The sequence below is a fragment of the Pinus tabuliformis genome, chromosome 4_1 (assembly GCF_031772625.1).
Source record: "Pinus tabuliformis cultivar Carrire ecotype Pingquan chromosome 4_1, CPIR1, whole genome shotgun sequence".
NCBI classification, from domain to species: Eukaryota; Viridiplantae; Streptophyta; class Pinopsida; order Pinales; family Pinaceae; genus Pinus; species Pinus tabuliformis.
The window spans coordinates 358,864,464-358,887,583 of NC_142303.1; the positions used below are offsets into that span (position 1 = coordinate 358,864,464).

Below are 23,120 nucleotides of genomic sequence, written 5' to 3' on the forward strand. Positions count from 1 at the left end.
AGACACCTTTTAGAGCACACTTGGGGATGCAGTCGATCAAGTGTATATGAACTTTCCTACCCATGAAGACATCAAGTTGTTCGTAGACAAGGACATCAAGATATAACAACAACAACATCACAATGAGCAGCATCATGAACAGAATCTGAAGGTAGCATATCGAATGCAACGAATGCAAGAGGAAGTTTGTTGACAACACAGAGGCAGAAAAAAGTTGTGAGCTCAAGCAGATCCAGTGATGATGAAAGCAACTTTGGAGACTCAGGCTATGAGGTGACAGCGTGAAATGAAGATCATGTGAAGACAAAGAATGGAATAAAGAAGGAGTCGCATGTGCCAAAGCAACAACTCAAGGAAGAACATGAAGCTGCACAGACAAATGAATGAGTTGCAACAGGAACAGGAACATCAGTGGGTGCATCATGCACTCACAGATGAAACTGTGCCTTTACATGTTAAAGACCCATCCCAGTAGCTGGCACACATGCGATCCAACCCATTCAACACACTCACCAAAGCAAAGACAATAAGCAATTCCAACTGGAGTTGAACATGTACTTCGACAAGTTGATGTGCATGACCACCAACACACACTTAAATATCAGCACAGACACTATGCATTAGTGTGTTGACGGTTCAGTCGCACCCAAGAAGACCATGCACATGTTAGCAGACAAGTTTGATGAAGGAGACAAACCAATGCACCGGATGCAACAGAGACAAGAGTTTGCTTTGACAAGATGTCACCATGGGGTGCATGCACACCATCATGGACGACCAAGCTTGGCATCAACTCACCACCTTCACCATCACAAGCATGTCAAAGAGTTGGTCTCACCTCAACGAACCGAGTGTCAGTGATGTATTGCATGGCTTTCTCAAGCCATTTTGTCTCACATGAGCACATGTGCATTGTAATGTAATGTCATGTCAAGTGGAAGTTCAAGTGTCAATAGTTGGATGTAACAGTGATAGAGTAGATGAAGAGTCATGAGGGTAGATGAACTGTCACAAATGGGAATGTCAAGGGTCACACCACCCTTTTCTATAAATAGAACCTCATAACTCATTGTAAAGGTTTTTGGTCAGCAAAGCTTCCAATAAGACTATCTTGGAGAGAGCTTGGACAATATTGTAACGCCCCTTGGCTTCTCCACTACACGGAGCTAGTACATCTCTTTGGAGGAGCAGGCGGATATGGCTGTAACGTTCCACTATTGAAGCTAGTGGTTGGACATGGATGTATTGTATGCCTAGAACTTACACTTCTTTATATAATAAGAGCCAACACGTTTCATGCATATGTTGTATTGTATTCCAACTATCTTGTTTACTCTAAATGGCATATATATTTTCTTTCTTACGTATGCATGTATGGACTATTCTGTATGAGTATGTATGAATCTTTTTGAAATGTGTTGTTAGTTTAACCATCACTTTGGATTGCCAGCTAACTTTCTTTCCAACTTGTGATGCATCTTTGCTCGTGTGTTCCCTTTCCATCTGAGTACTATTGCACATTGCCAAGGGGCACACTCATCTCAACCCCCATGTGTTAGAACCTCTCATGCACCTTCCTTGACTCATTGCAGTTGTCACACCCTTTCTACCAATAGAGTCATATTACTTGCCTCTGTGCGAAATCACGGTCAATGCATTACCATACGACCCACTGCCGGGACTCCTACAGTAAACGGTCTGAGGTCTAACTGGGACTTCTTACCTGGGAGATCCCCTTACATGTTGGCGAGCCCAACATCGTCAACACCTCCATAAGTCAGTTTTCATTTAGGAAAACTTAAGCATGTTTAGGAAAGATTTTTCATTTTATTGAATCATTTATTTGAATTATGAATGTTTTCCTCGTAATGATTCTTACTAAATTAAAAACTATTTTGTAGAGGTAAAGGATAGATAAGCATGATTAAAGAGATAAAGGAAAAGTGAGAAATGATGCATGGATATGCAATGGATTATATGTTTAGGCATATGAATTGTGATAACTTGATGTACTTGAGATGAAATTTTACAATTGTGCAAGGGAGTATTATTAGGTGTAACTAACATCCCAAAAGTTTTGGTCCAAAATGTAAAATTTTTTGTTTTCACTAGGTGATTTTTAAGCCCTGTTGAGTCAATCCTAAATGAATTAGTGTGGTAGCACATGTAATCATGTGGCTTCTCTCCTATTATGTATAGAGATAAAGTGACATCAAGTTTTGGAATAAACCACTAGAATATGTACAATGGTAATAGGTGTACGCATACACTACTTTGACGTGGAATCAAAGAAGTTGAGTCTTTTATTAAGGGGGGGAATGTGAGATAGAGTAATTTTTATTTGGACACCGGTAATCAGTTTTATGAAAATACAAAAAGGAAATAGAACATATTTCAAGGATGAATCAAAAGTTAATACAATGAAAATTTTGTGAAAATGCATTTGGAAGTCTTGTGGAAATCATAAAGAAGGCAACAAAGGAGAACAAATGACGATGGACAATCAAAGTTAAAGTTTGTGAGGGTTGTGGATGTGAGCCACACATTGTATTTGTAACCAAAAATATGGTGTCATGTTTGACTTAATATATTGGTCTTAATAAAATATTCAATTAAGTACCTGAATTAAATATAAGCTTGATGGGGTAGAGTGTACACCCATAACATTTGTGGTAATCTAAAACCACTTTGTAGAGGATGTTTCATGGTTAGCTAGAAATACTTGTTAGAGGAAAGTTATTTGTCAACTCAAAATCACTTTTTATAGGAAAGTTAGTCGTAAACTAGAAATCACTTGTTAGAGGAAAGTTAATCGTCAACTAGAAATCAATGATGTAGTGTATGGTTCATGGTATCTTGAAACGAATTGATATGAAGAAGAAAGAATCCACTTGAGATAATATGGTTGAGGGTCATCCACAAAATCCCATAGATGTAATTCCAATGTGTGGTTATGGGTAAAATAAGGAAATACCAGGGCAATGATGACACAAGGGGGATTCAAAAGTATAGGTATGATGATATGTAATGGAAGAATGGTTGAATGAACCATGTACACAAAGGACATCTTATTGGACTAGCAGTTGTAGTGGTTGGTTTGTTTCCTATGCATTCCATTGGATGATTGTTCCTTTATATGAATGATCCATACATTTTCATGGATATTCCACTATGTTAGAACTTTGTAATTCCTCCTGGCCAAGGAGAGGAACCCAAAGGTAACCATAAACCACTTTAAAACTAGAATCTAGCCCTTCCAGTTTCAGAGAGGGATCTCTCTATATGATTCTTCAGTCACTTAGGTCTTAGACTAGGTATTAAGATCAGAGAGGAATAGATTTAACAGTTTGATGGTAGGGAAGAGGGAAAATCCATTAGGCATGGAGTCATATGGATTTAATGATTTTCAGTGATATGAGGGGGAAAATGAGGAAACCTTAGACAAGGGCAAGGTAGGCAATCCTTATGGTGTTTTTTGTCAAATTTCATTGTATAGATGGTGAGCAGAGGAGTAGTGGAATTGATAACATCTAAATCATCTAATTGAGGATGAATTCTAGATGTCACAATGGAAGAAAAACATTAAATGTTCAGTAAGCTATAACAGAGCACTTAACAGTGAATTATGAAATAAATTCCGACTTAAATAAACATGAAGACATAGAAAATCAAGCATGATTATAACAAGAGAAAAAATTCACATACATAGTGTTGGAAATAATACTGAGAGGGGGGGTGAATCAGTATTATCAAGTTCTTTTAATAAATCTTCCTTATTTATTCTTTGAATTATTTTTGCATGTCAGTACCATAAAATAATGAGCATGAACAAAGAAAAGAGATAGTCACACCAAAGAACACAAGATGTAAGGTGGAAACCCAATGTGGGTGAAAACCACCTGTTGCAATATGTCTCTATCTTCTTTCAAATTAGAAACTCATTTTACAATGGTTTTGTATTGGTGCAGTCCTTTACCAGTACGTAGGCTGCAACCTGCAGAGAGCTACAATTCTCTCTCGTTTTCCAGTCTCTCCTAGAAGGGAGCTACAACCCCCTACTTCTTTTCTTTCAAGGACCACTTTTCATAAATTTTCAAACTGGATCCAAGAACATCAAAAACCCATCAACTACACTTGCATCATCAATCTCTGATTTCACCAAAGCCAACCCGCATACAGATCTGCAAATATTTCCTTATAACTTTGCAGTTGTTACATCAGACATACCCAGATCATAACATGTGTAAAATAAAACATGCATCAATAATTCAGACCCAGATTATTAGATTTATAGATCAAGCGTATGCCACATATCACAGATCAAAATCATATAGAGATACCACTATTCCAGCCTTAAGATTTTGACCCATCAATAGAACTTATCCTTCTCCTTACGCTCAGGTTCCTTCTTCATTCAGATCCAGATCTGCACCAAAACCCAATCACAATATTCCAGATCTAGCACTTTATCAGATATTCGATAATTCAGAAGATGCTTTGCCAAGTGATCTCCTTCCTCTTTTATAGTCTTAGGCCTTTCACAATACCACAGGCCAAAACCATAGGATCAAAAAACTGTTGGACTAATACCATGAACCAACCATGAAAGTACGTGAGATCAACACTTTTGGATGCAATACCACGGGCCAAAACCATAGGATCAAAAATTGTCGTACTAATACCATGAACCAACCATGAAATTGCGTGAGATCAACACTTTTGACGAGGTACCATGGTCCAAAACCATAGGTTCAAATACCAAGGGCTAACTACCATGGACCAAAGGTAAGTTCTCCAACATATACGCGCTTTTCCTTGCATGAAAGTGCGTACCATGGTCCAAAACCATAGGTTCAAATACCAAGAACTAACTACCATGGACCAAAGGTAAGTTCTCCAACATATACGCGCTTTTCCTCATAGGTTCAAATACCAAGGACTAACTACCATGGACCAAAGGTAAGTTCTCCAACATATACGTGCTTTTCCTCATAGGTTCAAATACCAAGGACTAACTACCATGGACCAAAGGTAAGTTCTCCAACATATGCGCGCTTTTCCTTGCATGAAAGTGCGTGAACTTTTTCTCTACATGAAATAAACTTTTCTCTGCATAAAAGTGCGTGAACTTTTCTCTACATGAAATAAACTTTTCTCTGCATAAAAGTGCGTGAACTTTTCTCTACATGAAATAAACTTTTCTCTGCATATAAATGCGTGAACTTTTCTCTACACTATAATTTATTATCTGAGATGAGTGGGTTTCCATCAAGTACAACATATGTATCATAATGCCAACAATCTCCCCCTTTGGACTTGATGGCATCTGTTAGCGCTTGAGATTTCACCCTAGGCTGAGGAAGGTAAACCTTCAAGGCAACATCAAACCATTTCACCTCGTAGCTAGCCCTACGGGGTATGAGAAGGCTCTCTCTCCGGTCAAACTCGGTAGATCTTTCAATAGGATGAGCTGACCCAATTAGGAACACTGATATTAGGCTAGTAAACTGATTAGAATGATTGATTTGGGGGTTTTAATTAAATAACGGGGTTTTTCTGGGCTGCTTGGGCAAAATCACAGCTTCAAACAGAGAAATATAATGAACAACACAGGTTGACGACTGAGGCAAGGTAGGCAAGGAATTTAGCATCAAATCTAGATTTTTTAAATGGGATGGCAAGACTGGTGAGGAGCTAAGGAGGGCAAATAATACTTTGAATCCTCCTTAAACAGAAGAAAACATTGAATTGAACAAACTTAAAAGTGGAGCATGGCAGGCATGAATTCTCACTTTAACACTTCATTTGTTCAGCTAGAAATGATCGTGAAATGAAATGAAACATAACGGTTTACATATGTAACAGAGGAAAAACTAATGCTAAATTAACATACCACATGAATCTCAGAAGTTAGAGCTGTGAAATTTCATTAAAAATCCCTGCAAAAAACTGTACATTGAAAGCTCTGTTCCAGCACTCAGCACTCACAAAAAACTCCCCTCTAACTCTCCTTTTACAATATATTAAATATAGCTCAGAAAAAACAAATCGATGAAAGATGGGGGGCGGTTTCACTTAAAATCTTAAAAATAGGAAAAAGTCTGCTTAAGGAACAACGTTACAATTTGTTTGTTGATAACAAATGAATAGGCAAAACCTGTAGCTGAATCTTCTGATCGGCAACTGAAGACCCAAAATAGACCAACCAATTCGTTTTCTATGCTGGGATAGTTATATGTATTTCGATTTGGCTTTTGACTTTACGCTGCATTTGAATGAGAACTAAAACAAAAGTAGCGTAATATCTTCCCCAAAAACTTTTCCCTACAGGTCAATAAAAATAATGAGCTGTTCAACCATAATTGCTAGAATAAAGAGAATCACCATTTTTTTTAAAACAGAGCATCGTTTCCCTTGAATTCCTCTGATGGCCGACACATGGAATAACTTCTGGAGCGTAGATCTCCACAGGATCAGGAACCAAATCTCATTCTTTGGCTATGATAGATAATCTTGACTTAAGTTCGGTTTGCCACGTTACATCTGCTATTTCTTTTATGATTCGCAACACTTCATCTTCAGTAAGGCCGGCCCTTTTTAATGCCTTGCTTTTCAATCGCAACAATACCTCTGAATAGCTTGGAGACAATAGCCGGAGATCACTCAATATATCCCTGATTTTCACCTCCAAGCTTGGTTCATCAATGGACAAGACAAACTGCTCTGTCTGGTTGAAGACTGCCTGGCAACGAATCTGTGTGTGTTGAGCTCCAATGATAGCGCGAGTACATTGAGCTGACACACCATCCCATATTCGCACACCCCCATCTTTGGAAGCAGTCACATACATGCTACCATTCGATGAATACCGAACCTGATTTATAGCCCCACCGGCATCTCTCTCCTGCGAGGTTGATGACAAGTAGCATTGAAAAGTATGGACATCGTATAAATGTGCAATATGATGGTCAGTCCCTGCTAAAATGAAGTCTCCAGAAGGGTGGAAAGCAACAGATCGAACATTGTGTGTATCCTGGATAACTCGATGAGCTCTCCTTGTCCCTGTCCTTGTAATATCAAAAAAAACTTTATGGTATGATCCTTAGCACTAGATATTAATACAGCAGACCGTGGATGGAAATCCAAATCATTGATAGGTTGCATGTGATCATAAAATGTTCGGATAACAGGCCGGAGAGGTCCATCCCTTCCACTTGCATCTGGCATCGGCATTTACCTAACCTTTTCAACCTCAAACAGCTTAATTGATGTATCAGTACTCCCTGTTGCCATGAAACATTCATCTCCCATGTTTAGCACAGGCACTCCAAGTGATATGAATAGAACGAAAAGGAAATTTCGAATCTGTTTCAATCGTGTTTCCAGAGCCAGATGATTGTTCGTACCACCTTCTTCACCACAGTTCCAACTTAATTCTGTTGAATATGTTGCAGAACTGAAGCTTACTAGGTCGACCAGAGATAATCCAACGTTATGGGTAATAAAGTTGAAGAAAAAACTAGGACCTCGGCCATCAGTAGAAAGATCTCCACTGCCACAAAGCCTGGTTGAAAAGTTGCTTAATTGACCTTTGTCGCCTTTTAGAAATCTTCTAATATCATCATGGAACCTGATATTTAGCTCTGCCCACTTCTTCCAATGTGGAAATTGGATTTCCTTGCACGATGCCATAATTGGCAAGCATGGATCTGCAATAATTTTAACCCTAGAAAGAACAGGATCAAAGGCAATGGCCTCTATCAATGGGGGTCGACTTAAGATTTCCTCATGTGGCCCTCTCATTAGAGATGAAGAATTGCAAAAGCAAAAACCATCAATATGGTACTCATTTACCCAATGGCGCAGACTGTCTAAGATCATATTTTGTGCTACTGGGTGATGGCAGTTGAATAGATTGTCAGTTTCAGCAACAGCAACCTCATTGTTTTCACCGAATACGTAATATGATGAGTTATCAATTCCACGGAATGACAATGTTTCAGGTTCTGCATCACCCTTTTCAGCAGTCTGTGTGTAAACGACCTCCAGTATTACCTCGATGCCAATTTTATGACATGCTTTAACCATTTGCCTAAGGGAACTGCTCGCTGAAATGCCATCTCCCAATGGTCCATAGCAATCCATGAGTGCCACTGTAGAGAACCTCTGTGCCATGATAATTGAAACCATATGAAGATAAAAATTGACCAAATTCATCAACATTAGAGTCTGATGTATGCTTTGCTTTCTTTTGTTTGTGCAGGGATAGAAGCTTGAAGTCACTGCTGCCTTTTGGATCGCTGAAGAACAAATTACATAATCTAGAGCTGGAGAATAAATTACATAATCTAAAACAACATATTAATGATTTCTTCTTCAAAACAGGGTTTTGAAGAAGAATCTATCTCTGACATGAGACGGAGTCTAACATCGGCTCCATTTGGGATGGCAACTGCTGCTTCATGGAGGTGCCAAGAACCGCAGAACTTTGGGAGAGCAGACAGTGCCTCCACCCATTGGGCAATGGAGTCATCATCAACACAACCCTTGACTTATTTTCAAACTGAAACTGAACTCAAACAATCTTCAAGCAAACTAAAACAAGATGCTGCCCTTATGGCTGTTTATTTATTTACACAACCTACTCTAATCTGCTGTACAAACAATAGATCAGGTAACACTAAAATGCCATATTAACCATTCAAGTAAACCTGAAAATGATGTCGCTTGAGAATGCTGCCACGAAGTCACAGATGCAATTGTTGGGAGCCCTTCATGCACGTACTGAGCCTGGTCACGGAAAATACAGCCTGATCTATCAATCAAACTGAAAAATGTGTCCATGTATGCCGCAAAAGGATCACGGAAGCCGGACTCTGTTGGCTGCCCCAACTCTGCAATGCATACTTCCAGCTGCACATTGTCAATGTATACCTCTATAGGCAAGTCTGTCATTTCTTGTTGTGAAGGAAGAAGGATTTCCAAGAACTTTTTAGGGTCTTGGAAATCATAAGACTGGATCTGCTCATCTAAATCTTGGATCTCCTTCTCGATTCTTTCAACAAGTAACTCACAGACGCTAGGATGATAATTCGGAGATTTCAAACATTGAAGGAAAAAACTTAAAACTTCTTCATTAATTTCAATATCCACTAAGCATTCTCTAAATTCGTTTAGAGCTTCACACAGTGCAGGGTTTGCCACATACCCTACCATTGCATGAGTGAATCAACAGGCACTGGAATGTCTGGATCGAGTTGGAGTCGCCAGGTGAATGGTTCAGCCTGCATAAGTGTCTGACTGCTGTCCACCATCAGCATCAGATCTACACCTTGATTGCATGTACTGGGACAAAACAATCAACAAGTCGAATGTTCTCCCCAGTATGGTCGCCACTATGTTAGCGCTTGAGATTTCACCCTAGGCTGAGGAAGGTAAACCTTCAAGGCAACATCAAACCATTTCACCTCGTAGCTAGCCCTACGGGGTATGAGAAGGCTCTCTCCGGTCAAACTCGGTAGATCTTTCAATAGGATGAGCTGACCCAATTAGGAACACTGATATTAGGCTAGTAAACTGATTAGAATGATTGATTTGGGGGTTTTAATTAAATAACGGGGTTTTTCTGGGCTGCTTGGGCAAAATCACAGCTTCAAACAGAGAAATATAATGAACAACACAGGTTGACGACTGAGGCAAGGTAGGCAAGGAATTTAGCATCAAATCTAGATTTTTTAAATGGGATGGCAAGACTGGTGAGGAGCTAAGGAGGGCAAATAATACTTTGAATCCTCCTTAAACAGAAGAAAACATTGAATTGAACAAACTTAAAAGTGGAGCATGGCAGGCATGAATTCTCACTTTAACACTTCATTTGTTCAGCTAGAAATGATCGTGAAATGAAATGAAACATAACGGTTTACATATGTAACAGAGGAAAAACTAAAGCTAAATTAACATACCACATGAATCTCAGAAGTTAGAGCTGTGAAATTTCATTAAAAATCCCTGCAAAAAACTGTACATTGAAAGCTCTGTTCCAGCACTCAGCACTCACAAAAAACTCCCCTCTAACTCTCCTTTTACAATATATTAAATATAGCTCAGAAAAAACAAATCGATGAAAGATGGGGGGCGGTTTCACTTAAAATCTTAAAAATAGGAAAAAGTCTGCTTAAGGAACAGCGTTACAATTTGTTTGTTGATAACAAATGAATAGGCAAAACCTGTAGCTGAATCTTCTGATCGGCAACTGAAGACCCAAAATAGACCAACCAATTCGTTTTCTATGCTGGGATAGTTATATGTATTTCGATTTGGCTTTTGACTTTACGCTGCATTTGAATGAGAACTAAAACAAAAGTAGCGTAATATCTTCCCCAATAACTTTTCCCTACAGGTCAATAAAAATAATGAGCTTTCAACCATAATTGCCAGAATAAAGAGAATCACCATTTTTTTTAAAACAGAGCATCGTTTCCCTTGAATTCCTCTGATGGCCGACACATGGAATAACTGCTGGAGCACAGATCTCCACAGGATCAGGAACCAAATCTCATTCTTTGGCTATGAAAGTTCGGTTTGCCACGTTACATCTGCTATTTCTTTTATGATTCGCAGCACTTCATCTTCAATAAGGCCGGCCCTTTTTTTTTAATGCCTTGCTTTTCAATCGCAACAATACCTCTGAATAGCTTGGAGACAATAGCCGGAGATCACTCAATATATCCCTGAATTTCATCTCCAAGCTTGGTTGATCAATGGACAAGACAAACTGCTCTGTCTGGTTGAAGACTGCCTGGCAATGAATCTGTGTGTGTTGAGCTCCAATGATAGCGCGAGTACATTGAGCTGACACACCATCCCATATTCACACACCCCCATCTTTGGAAGCAGTCACATACATGCTACCATTCGATGAATACCGAACCTGATTTATAGCCCCACCGGCATCTCTCTCCTGCGAGGTTGATGACAAGTAGCATTGAAAAGTATGGACATCGTATAAATGTGCAATATGATGGTCAGTCCCTGCTAAAATGAAGTCTCCAGAAGGGTGGAAAGCAACAGATCGAACATTGTGTGTATCCTGGATAACTCGATGAGCTCTCCTTGTCCCTGTCCTTGCAATATCAAAAAACTTTATGGTATGATCCTTAGCACCAGATATTAATACAGCAGACCGTGGATGGAAATCCAAATCATTGATAGGTTGCATGTGATCATAAAATGTTCGGATAACAGGCCGGAGAGGTCCATCCCTTCCACTTGCATCTGGCATCGGCATTTACCTAACCTTTGCAACCTCAAACAACTTAATTGATGTATCAGTACTCCCTGTTGCCATGAAACATTCATCTCCCATGTTTAGCACAGGCACTCCAAGTGATATGAATAGAACGAAAAGGAAATTTCGAATCTGTTTCAATCGTGTTTCCAGAGCCAGATGATTGTTCGTACCACCTTCTTCACCACAGTTCCAACTTAATTCTGTTGAATATGTTGCAGAACTGAAGCTTACTAGGTCGACCAGAGATAATCCAACGTTATGGGTAATAAAGTTGAAGAAAAAACTAGGACCTCGGCCATCAGTAGAAAGATCTCCACTGCCACAAAGCCTGGTTGAAAAGTTGCTTAATTGACCTTTGTCGCCTTTTAGAAATCTTCTAATATCATCATGGAACTTGATATTTAGCTCTGCCCACTTCTTCCAATGTGGAAATTGGATTTCCTTGCACGATGCCATAATTGGCAAGCATGGATCTGCAATAATTTTAACCCTAGAAAGAACAGGATCAAAGGCAATGGCCTCTATCAATGGGGGTCGACTTAAGATTTCCTCATGTGGCCCTCTCATTAGAGATGAAGAATTGCAAAAGCAAAAACCATCAATATGGTACTCATTTACCCAATGGCGCAGACTGTCTAAGATCATATTTTGTGCTACTGGGTGATGGCAGTTGAATAGATTGTCAGTTTCAGCAACAGCAACCTCATTGTTTTCACCGAATACGTAATATGATGAGTTATCAATTCCACGGAATGACAATGTTTCAGGTTCTGCATCACCCTTTTCAGCAGTCTGTGTGTAAACGACCTCCAGTATTACCTCGATGCCAATTTTATGACATGCTTTAACCATTTGCCTAAGGGAACTGCTCGCTAAAATGCCATCTCCCAATGGTCCATAGCAATCCATGAGTGCCACTGTAGAGAACCTCTGTGCCATGATAATTGAAACCATATGAAGATAAAACTTGACCAAATTCATCAACATTAGAGTCTGATGTATGCTTTGCTTTCTTTTGTTTGTGCAGGGATAGAAGCTTGAAGTCACTGCTGCCTTTTGGATCGCTGAAGAACAAATTACATAATCTAGAGCTGGAGAATAAATTACATAATCTAAAACAACATATTAATGATTTCTTCTTCAAAACAAGGTTTTGAAGAAGAATCTATCTCTGACATGAGACGGAGTCTAACAGCATCAACAACCAATCACTCTCCCCCTTTGACATCAAGGCCAAAGGGTTATGCTCCCCCTAAGAACATGCTCCCCCTGACTATAAACCAGATCTGCAAAGAAGAACCATAATCCATGACCATGAAAGAGATAGAGACGTATTGCAGCAATATTCAGACCAACATCCATGATCTCCTTCTGTACTTCCTCCATAATGCCAACAATGCATGATATGCTCCCCCTGAACCTGTGCCATTCGATCTTTGACCAATCCGCAACCCAGCACATGTACGCATATACTTCAGATGAACCTTGCGTACAACCAACAATCAGAAGAGATTCAACAACAAGATGATGCATCAACAACCCCCAGCTTTTGCCTGAGGTATTCAAAGGTCTCCCTAGGCAATGGTTTGGTGAGTATATCAGCAACCTGTTCCTTAGAAGGAACATACTCCAACTTGACCTTTTGTTCAAGCACTTGTTCCCGGAGAAAGTGATACTTGATTGGTATGTGCTTGGTTTTTGAATGCATGACTGGGTTCTTTGAAATGCTGATTGCACTTGTATTATCACATAAGATGGAGATGGGTGGTGTACAAGTGATTTGAAAATCCTGCAAGGTCTACATCATCCAAAGGAGTTGAGTGCAGCAAGATGCAGCAGCAACATATTCTGCTTCAGCTATAGACAAGGCAATCAAACTCTGTTTCTTGCTGAACCAAGATACTAATCTGGAACCCATAAAGAATGCACCACCACTTGTGCTTTTCCTGTCATCCACGCTTCCGGCCCAATCTGCATCTGTATAAGCATGAAGTGTGAGATCTGTATCTCTAGGATACCATAAGCCATAGTTTTGAGTCCCTTGAAGATATTTGAAGATTCTCTTTACTGCCTGAAGATGAGTTTCCTTTGGATTTGCCTGAAATCTTCCAACTATTCCCACTGCATGCATGATGTCTGGTCGGGTACCTGTCAAATAAAGTAGACTTCCAATCATAGATCTGTAAGTTGGTTGATGCACTGCTGCTGATTCATCATTTGCACTAAGGTTACATCCTGTGACCATGGGTGTACATACTGGTTTTGCTTCTTCCATACCATATTTCTTCAAAATCTGCTTGAGATACTTGGTTTGAGACAAGAAGATCCCTCCTTCATTTTGTTGGATTTGCAAACCAAGAAAATATGTCAGTTCTCCCAGCAAGGACATTTCGAATTCTTTCTGCATCACCAAGGCAAAGCTTTGACTCATAGCTTCTTCATTGCTGCCAAAGATAATGTCATCTACATACACAACAAGTATCAGCAATTTGTCATTTTCAACTTTTATATAAAGATTGCTATCTGCTGATCCTTTTGAAAAACCTTGTTGATGAAGATATTTGTCCAAACGATACTACCAAGCCCTTGGAGCTTGTTTGAGGCCATAGAGAGCCTCTTTCAATCTGCATACAAGATTTGGATCATTTCCAAGAATGAAACCATCTGGCTGCTCAATGTATACTTCTTCTTCCAAGTCTCCATTCAGAAAGGCTGATTTCACATCCATTTGAAATACTTTGAAGTTTTGAAAGCTTGAGAGAGCAAGGAACATTCGGATGGCCTCAAGTCTTGCAACAGGAGCAAAAGTTTCTTCAAAATCTATTCCTTCTTGCTGCGCATACCCTTTACAAACAAGTCTGGCCTTGTTTCTAATTACTTCTCCATTTTCATTCAATTTATTTTTGAAGACCCATTTTGTTCCTATAACATTCTTATCCTTTGGTCTAGGAACCAGCTCCCAAGTGTTGTTATTTTCGATCTGCTCAAGTTCTTCATCCATTTCTTTGACCCAACATTCATCTTTGCATGCCTCTTTCACATTTTGTGGTTCAGTGGAAGAGAGTAATGCCAAATAGCTTGAAGCTTCTACAATTGTTCTTCTTGTTTGTACACCTGCTTCTTTCTGTCCCAAAATCTGAGATTCTGGATGATTCTTCTGAACATATCTGGATGGAGTCTTCTCTTCTATCCTTGTCTGCTCCTCTGGTTCTTCTTGAGGTTCTTCTTCTTCATCATTCTGTCTTTGAGGATGGCCTTCATCTTCTTCGATATCTTCATGATTTACTTGCCTAGGAATGTATCCCTTCTCATCAACCACTACATCAATGCTGTCAACAATTCTTCCAAGTCTTTTATTATAGCACTTGTATGCTTTGCTGTGTGGAGAATAACCAAGAAGGATGCCTTCATCTGCTCTAGGTTCAAGTTTGCCAAGTTGCTCATCAGTATTTTTAATATAGCATTTGCTCCCAAAGATTTTGAAGTGCTTTACCGAAGGAGTCTCACCATACCAGAGCTCATGAGGGGTTTGAGTGCTGTTCACTCAGACATTTGTTTTGTTGAGAATAATAACTGCAGCATGTGCTGCTTCACCCCAGAAAGTTGCGGGAGTTCCAGATTCATCAAGCATAGCACGAGCCATTTGTTGGACAGTTCTGTTCATTCTTTCCACCACTCCATTTTGCTGAGGAGTTCTAGCTGTAGAGAATTCTCTTCTTATCCCATGTTCTTCACAGAAATCAAAAAATTCATTTGAGGTAAACTCCCCACCTCTGTCGGATCTAAGACACTTAATTTTGTATCCTGATTCATTTTCAACCAAGGCTTTAAAGGATTTGAATTTTTCGAATGCTTCATCTTTGTGTTTCATAAGTCCTAACCAGACAAACCTGGAGAAATCGTCAATGAATAATATCAAGTATTCTTCTCCTCGAGGTGTCCTTTTCCTGAATGGACCACATGTATCTGTGTGTACTAGCTCAAGAGGCATGCTAGCTGATCCTTCCTTTTCCAGAAAGGTAGTTCTGGTTTTCTTTCCAAACTGACATGATTTGCATATGGTGTTGTCTGGAACTTTGATATCTGGAAGACCACGAACTGCCTGATATTTGCATGCTTTCCTTATTTGTGAAAAGCTTAGATGCCCCAACCTCCGGTGCCATAACCAGTGCTCATCATCCTTGCTCAGATAGCATTGTTGTTGTCCTTCTTCAAATATGTATAGATTATTTGGAGTTCTTTTACCTTTGATCACTATTTTACCTGTATCAAGATCACGAACAAGACATCCATTTGATCTGAATATCACCTCGGTTCTTTGATCACACATCTGGCTGACACTTAGAAGATTATGTTTCAAACCATCAACATACAAAACATTTCCAGCTTTGACCTTTTCTTTTAACTGAGCAGTGCCTTTTCCTTTTATAGTTGCAGGAGTATCATTTCCAAAAGAAACTTTCTTTCCTTTTTCTAGAGCAGAATATGATTCAAGTTTTTCTTTATCACCTGTCATATGCTTCGAACATCCACTGTCAATGTACCATATATTTTCCTATCCCTCTGCATAAAATGCTATCCCACATCTTTCTGTTTGTGGTTCCTTTATTCTCCATGTTTTGGTGCTTGAGGCTTGTTCCTTTGTCTGCTGAAACCTGCTCCTGCATTCAGAATCTTCATGACCAAAGTTATTGCAAATAGAACATTCAACTTCATTTTCAAGAACCGAAAAGTTGTTATAGGTCCTTTTTGTAATCCCGGTCATACTTCTTTGTTTTTGAGCTTCTCTAGTCATGATCGTTTTATATGCAACACATTGAGCTGCTTTGTGACCAAAGTTATGGCAAGAAAAGCATTGTCCATTGAAGAAATTTCTGCGGTTATCAAATCTTCCGGCCAAACGATTGTAATTTCTATTGTCATTCATTCTTGAAGCAAACTGAGAGGATTTTACCTGTGGCTGGTTGTAGCTTTTGTTCATCCTTAAGACAGATTTCCCCTGATTTTCCTGATAGTCTTTGTTTGTAATTGGTCCCTGCTTTACTTGGTGATCTCCATTGTGCTTTTGCTCATTCCTTCTTGCTGCATCAAGATAACTCTTTGAGGTAGATGCTTGAGAAGTTTCTCCATTATAGCCCAGACCTGTCTTGTTTAGAGGAGAGCACTGTACATTGATGATCTCATCCAGAGTTTCAAATCCTTTGACAAACTTAAGATTAATAGCCTTTGTTTTCTCAATCTCTTTTCTAAGACCAACAATTTCGCCTTCTAACTTTTCAAGATATTTTTCTTTTTCATCAATTTGAAGTTGTAGAGTATCAATGATCCTATTCTTTTCTTCTATACATGTCTTGAGTCTAGAAATTTCTTCACAAAAGCTATCCACATCTATAGCATCCATGTAATCATCATCTTCAAATGCCATTAAGAGTTTATAGTCATTACCTCGTTCATCTTCGTCACTATTTGATAGACCATCACTATCTTCATGAGTGTAGTAGCTTTTCTTATTTGCAATCTGTTTCTTGTTCCATCTAGCAGGTTCCTTTCCTTTATCCTTATGAGGACATTTTGCAGCATAATGACCTACTCTTCCACAAGAAAAGCATTTAAAAGGTAACTTACCTCTGAACCTTCCAGTTCCCCTTTGAAGATTGCTGACAAAATTTGATTCTTCTTCTTCTTCTTCTGGCACGTGACTTGCTTCATAATAGTCTCCTTTGCCTGAAGCCTTGAAAGCAGCTTCTCTTCTGTCTGATGGACCTCCCTTTCTCATTTCATAAGCAGTTAGAATTCCGTGTAGCTGAGACATAGTAAGAATTCGTAGATTTTCCTTTTCTTCTATTGCAGACACTTTAGATTCAAACTTGGGGGACAATGATCTTAGAACTTTTTCAACCACAATAGCCTCTTTTATTTCTTCACCCAAGTTTTTCATGCAATTAACAATCTCATCTACCCGAAGGAAATAGTTAGCCACACTTTCATCATTATACATTCTGAGATTCTCATACTGAATCCTGAGGGTTTGAAGTTTAGCACGCTTTACCTGTTCATCTCCTTCGTAGCTCAAGACAATCTTGTCCCATATTTCTTTTGCAGATTTATATTGCATAATCTTCACGAATTCTGTTTGAGATAAGCATCCCAACAGAGTATTGACTGCTTTAGCATTTGTTTCATATTTCTTCTTTTCGGCCGTATCTGTAGGAGTAGCTGAAGGAAAAGTGTAGCCTGTATCTATGATATCCCAAACTTCTGTACCAAGAGATTGAAGATAGGCAGTAACTCTTACCTTCCAATAATTGAAGTTTGTACCATCAAAAATTGGTGGCCTGATTGATGCTTCCCTCTCGTAGTTGCTCATGATGAATGATCTTCCTTCAAGCGATCAAGCTTCTCTGAAGGACCTGCTCTGATACCAATTGTTGGAAATAATACTGAGAGGGGGGGTGAATCAGTATTATCAAGTTCTTTTAATAAATCTTCCTTATTTATTCTTTGAATTATTTTTGCATGTCAGTACCATAAAATAATGAGCATGAACAAAGAAACAGATAGTCACACCAAAGAACACAAGATGTAAGGTGGAAACCCAATGTGGGTGAAAACCACCTGCTGCAATATGTCTCTATCTTCTTTCAAATTAGAAACTCATTTTACAATGGTTTTGTATTGGTGCAGTCCTTTACCAGTACGTAGGCTGCAACCTGCAGAGAGCTACAACTCTCTCTCGTTTTCCAGTCTCTCCTGGAAGGGAGCTACAACGCCCTACTTCTTTTCTTTCAAGGACCACTTTTCATAAATTTTCAAACTGGATCCAAGAACATCAAAAACCCATCAACTACACTTGCATCATCAATCTCTGATTTCACCAAAGCCAACCCGCATACAGATCTGCAAATATTTCCTTATAACTTTGCAGTTGTTACATCAGACATACCCAGATCATAACATGTGTAAAATAAAACATGCGTCAATAATTCAGACCCAGATTATTAGATTTATAGATCAAGCGTATGCCACATATCACAGATCAAAATCATATAGAGATACCACTATTCCAGCCTTAAGATTTTGACCCATCAATAGAACTTATCCTTCTCCTTACGCTCAGGTTCCTTCTTCATTCAGATCTAGATCTGCACCAAAACCCAATCACAATATTCCAGATCTAGCACTTTATCAGATATTCGATAATTCAGAAGATGCTTTGCCAAATGATCTCCTTCCTCTTTTATAGTCTTAGGCCTTTCACAATACCACGGGCCAAAACCATAGGATCAAAAAACTGTTGGACTAATACCATGAACCAACCATGAAAGTACGTGAGATCAACACTTTTGGATGCAATACCACGGGCCAAAACCATAGGATCAAAAATTGTTGTACTAATACCATGAACCAACCATGAAATTGCGTGAGATCAACACTTTTGACGAGGTACCATGGTCCAAAACCATAGGTTCAAATACCAAGGGCTAACTACCATGGACCAAAGGTAAGTTCTCCAACATATACGCGCTTTTCCTTGCATGAAAGTGCGTACCATGGTCCAAAACCATAGGTTCAAATACCAAGAACTAACTACCATGGACCAAAGGTAAGTTCTCCAACATATACGCGCTTTTCCTCATAGGTTCAAATACCAAGGACTAACTACCATGGACCAAAGGTAAGTTCTCCAACATATACGCGCTTTTCCTCATAGGTTCAAATACCAAGGACTAACTACCATGGACCAAAGGTAAGTTCTCCAACATATACGCGCTTTTCCTTGCATGAAAGTGCGTGAACTTTTTCTCTACATGAAATAAACTTTTCTCTGCATAAAAGTGCGTGAACTTTTCTCTACATGAAATAAACTTTTCTCTGCATAAAAGTGCGTGAACTTTTCTCTACATGAAATAAACTTTTCTCTGCATATAAGTGCGTGAACTTTTCTCTACACTATAATTTATTATCTGAGATGAGTGGTTTGCCATCAAGTACAACATATGTATCATAATGCCAACACATAGGAGAAAGTATCGCCATAAGAAATTGACACATGAATCTCTATCAAAGTCAACTTAAGCCTTCATCATTCACTAAAACTTTAATGAAGATATACAATGCACAATGTCTTCTTTCTCTAACCTTGACCAACCCTTAGCAAAAAATACATCATTTATAGATAATAAAAAAATTAGTTACTTCCTTTAGGAACCAAATTCACCAAAAAGATTTAGTTTTTGCCTTCAGCAGCGAATATAGAACTACTCTCTAAAAACTAGGAAATTGTTTTGACTAAGAAATTCTTAAACAAATTATATTGAATACATACATAAAAATGAGTTTAGAGCCTCCCAAACACCTCAGGAAATTTACCATGACCATGAGAGTCAATTACATGAAGTTTATATACGAATTTCATGGTCAAAGTGTTTGTTGAAATATGGCAACAAGAATATTCCAATTTAATTTGTCCTTGAATTAAATTGTGAATTAAAATCGAATTTAGTATTAACAACTACTTGGAAATAATTAATTAATTAATTTTAAATTAATTAGTTGGAGAAATTCAAGTTAGAAGTCTTTCTGAAGTCATGCAAGAGTCATCCCTTAAATTAAGGAGATAAGATTGAGTTATATTTGAGTTGTAATTAGTTAACTCATTTTACTGAGTTAAGTCCAGTTAAATTAGTTCCAAACTGTTTGAGGAACTAATAGTGAGTTAACAATCAGTTGATGCATTAATACACTCAACTAGTGCTACTCTAGTTAACTGAAGATTCCCTCATCAGAAACTCATGCATGTATATTCTAAGAGATACCTGGTTGAGATAAATGTTCAAGGACAATGTACTATTAGTTGTATGTGTTTTCTCATGGAGAAAACTCATGCATGTTGTCAAGGATTCATCCTTGAGGATTGTGCAGTTTTGAAGGTTAGTTTTCCACTTGGTAATAGGCTAATCATCCACAAGGAATAGCACAAGGAAATAGGAGGTTGGAGGGTAGAGAGGAAGGTTGGAGAGAAGCCAAGATTTCCTGTGAGCATCTGTGAGGATTGTACTGAGAGCTGGCTAGCTGTGAGAGCTAAGGGTTTGTATAATTCCTATGTATTTCCACCATGTATGATAATACAATAGTGTGGGGTGTTTAGCTGAGGCTTTTCCCAAAGTATTTTCATGTGTATTGTGCCTTTGATTCTTCTTCTTCTGGTTATATTGTTCAGCTCGATCTTTAAGCTTCCGCAAATTGATAGTAGAAGTAGGTTATAGTATTATGCTTTGATTTATATTGCATTATTGGGTTAACCTATCACAGATTTTCTACATGGTATCAGAACTGTGAACAATATACTAAGAAGAGAATTTGAAGTTTGAAGTTCGGGGTGGCAGGTGAAAATTGAATTCATATCATACTTCAAGGTTGGCCAATGGTGTTCTATGGCTTGAGACTCAAGTATGCCTTGGAAGGTAGCTCGAATTAGATAGCATGGAAAGATAGAATGGAGGCTGTATTAGAAGAGAATGGCTTGAAGGAATTCATTGATCAAGAAATCCCAAAGCCAACTTCAACTAATGCACAAGAGTTGGCTGAGTGGAAGAAGTGTGTGGCAAAGGCGACACGAATCATCCTTGAGGGAGTTTGAGATCATATTGTCTCGAGTCTCCATGGGAAGGATACTCCATTTTCAATGTGGAAGACATTGAAGGACCTCTACCAGAACAGTAGTGACCAGAGGAAATTGGCACTCAAGGATAAGATTTGAAGAATCAAGATGGAGAAGGGCGATAATATTTACACATATCTGAACAAGCTCACCACCTGCAGAGATGAGTTTGGAAGTGTGGGAATAACTACTGCTGATGATGATATGGTGAGCCTCGCTCTCCTTGGCCTTCCAAATAGTTAGAATAGCTACGAGGACTCTGTGAATGGAAGGGAGAAACTGCTAGATTGGGAACAATTGTGGTCAGATCTTATGCAAGAGGAGATCAGGAGGAGCACACGATATGGTTCTTCATCCAAGAATGATGATGAAGAAAATCAATTAAGGCAAGGAAAGGGAAGGGGAAGGCTTCCCATTTCAAATCAAATTCTTCTTATGGAGGGAAGAAGGGTGACATGTCTAAAGTAAGATGCTTTAATTGTCACAAGATGGGACATTATGCGACTAATTTCCCATCAAAGAAGTCCAAGAAGGGTTCCTCGGAAGGATCGGAAGGTGGGGCATTAGCCTCTCAGTTAGACATGGACTTTACCCTCATCACATGCATGGTGTCATCAATGATGGGTTGTGTCTAGTATCTTGATAGTGCAGCCTCATTCCACATGACCAGTGATAAAAATTTATTCAGTGCCTTGGAGGAGAAATACCTCAAGATGTGCATAGAGATGAGTGACGACGGAAGGTATAGTGTTTCAGGAGTGGGCACGGTTGCTTTTCAGAGGGAGCATGGAGCTTCTCTGACCTTGATAGATGTGATGTATGTGCCTGGATTGAAGAAGAACTTGGTATCATTCGCAATGTTGGAGGACAAAGGCTAAGATGTTGTCTTCAATAAAGGAAAGGCATTCCTAAGACACATAGACATGGGTCAGAGCAAGAGGATAGGGATTTGGGTGAAGAATCTCTATAAAATAGAGGTAGATGATTATGCAACATTGAGTACGAAAGAAGAATTGGTGCAAAGCCAAGAAATTGGTGAGTTGTGGCATAGGCAGTTGGTCCATTTGCATCATGGGGCTTTGAAGATAATGCAGCAAATATCTATAGGACTTCCTAAAGGTAAACTTGAGCAAGTTGACACATGCAAAGGTTGTACCTTGGGAAAGTACACCAAGTCTTCCTTTCATGATCAAGATAGTCGAGCAGAGGCTATCTTAGAGTGAGTTCATACTGATTTGTGTGGACCATTCTCGACGGCATCCACAGCGAAGCAAAGGTATTATGTGATTTTCATTAATGACTATTATCATAAATGCTAGATTTATTTCATGTAGAAAAAGGACCAAACTTTCACTAAGTTTTCTGAGTTCAAAGCTTTGGTCGAGAAAGATTCAGGGAAGAAGATCAAGGCCTTGAGAAGCGACAACGGTGGAGAATATGTCTCTCAAGAGTTTAAGGAATTCTACGCAGCAGAAGGAATTAAACAAGAGTTAATGGCACCTCATAACCCATAGCAGAATGGGGTGGCCAAGAGGAAGAACAAAACTATTGTAGGGGTACCACGGGCAATGTTGCATGACCAATGCCTACCACTTCACTTGTGGGCTGGGGCATGTAACACGGCGGTCTATTTGCAAAATAGAAGCCCACATCGCATACATGGGATGAAGTCACCAGAGGAAGCTTTCTCCGGTAAGAGACCAGATGTGGGTCACTTTAGGATCTTTGGCTCATCGGTATATTGCCATGTGACAAACGATGCACAGAAGAAGCTTGAGCCAATAATAGAGTTGGGGATATTTGTGGGGTATACTGATGCACCTCACAACTATCGGGTGTACTTTCCTTCCAATCATAGGACAATGGTTCGTAGAGATCTCAAGTTTGATGAGCAGAAGGCCATGCGAGTTTCCCTTGAGAGGGAGATCCAACTACAGTTTATGGAGGAGTTGTTGGTTCCTAAGGAGGAGGATGCTGAAAATAGCAACAAGAAATGCTAAAAATATCATTGCTATAAATAGCATTTCAGGATACACTCCAACTCTGTTGGAAATAAGAAAAAAAATAGAAATGCTAAAAATAACATTGCTATAAATAGCATTTTGGGATAGATTCCAATTTTAATTAGTCCCTTAATTAAAACTGAGAATTAAAATTCAAATTTAGTCT

At 39.0% G+C, this 23,120-nt stretch overlaps 3 pseudogenes; all 3 read right to left on the reverse strand.

Moving 5' to 3' along the window:
• Positions 1 to 7,233: 7,233 nt before the first annotated feature.
• Positions 7,234 to 8,175, reverse strand: LOC149175764 (isoamylase 2, chloroplastic pseudogene; annotated as a pseudogene).
• A 2,651-nt stretch (positions 8,176 to 10,826) lies between these two features.
• Positions 10,827 to 11,354, reverse strand: LOC149175765 (cleavage stimulation factor subunit 50 pseudogene; annotated as a pseudogene).
• On the reverse strand, positions 11,288 to 12,229 carry LOC149175766 (isoamylase 2, chloroplastic pseudogene; annotated as a pseudogene).
• Between the last annotated feature and the right edge of the window lie 10,891 nt (positions 12,230 to 23,120).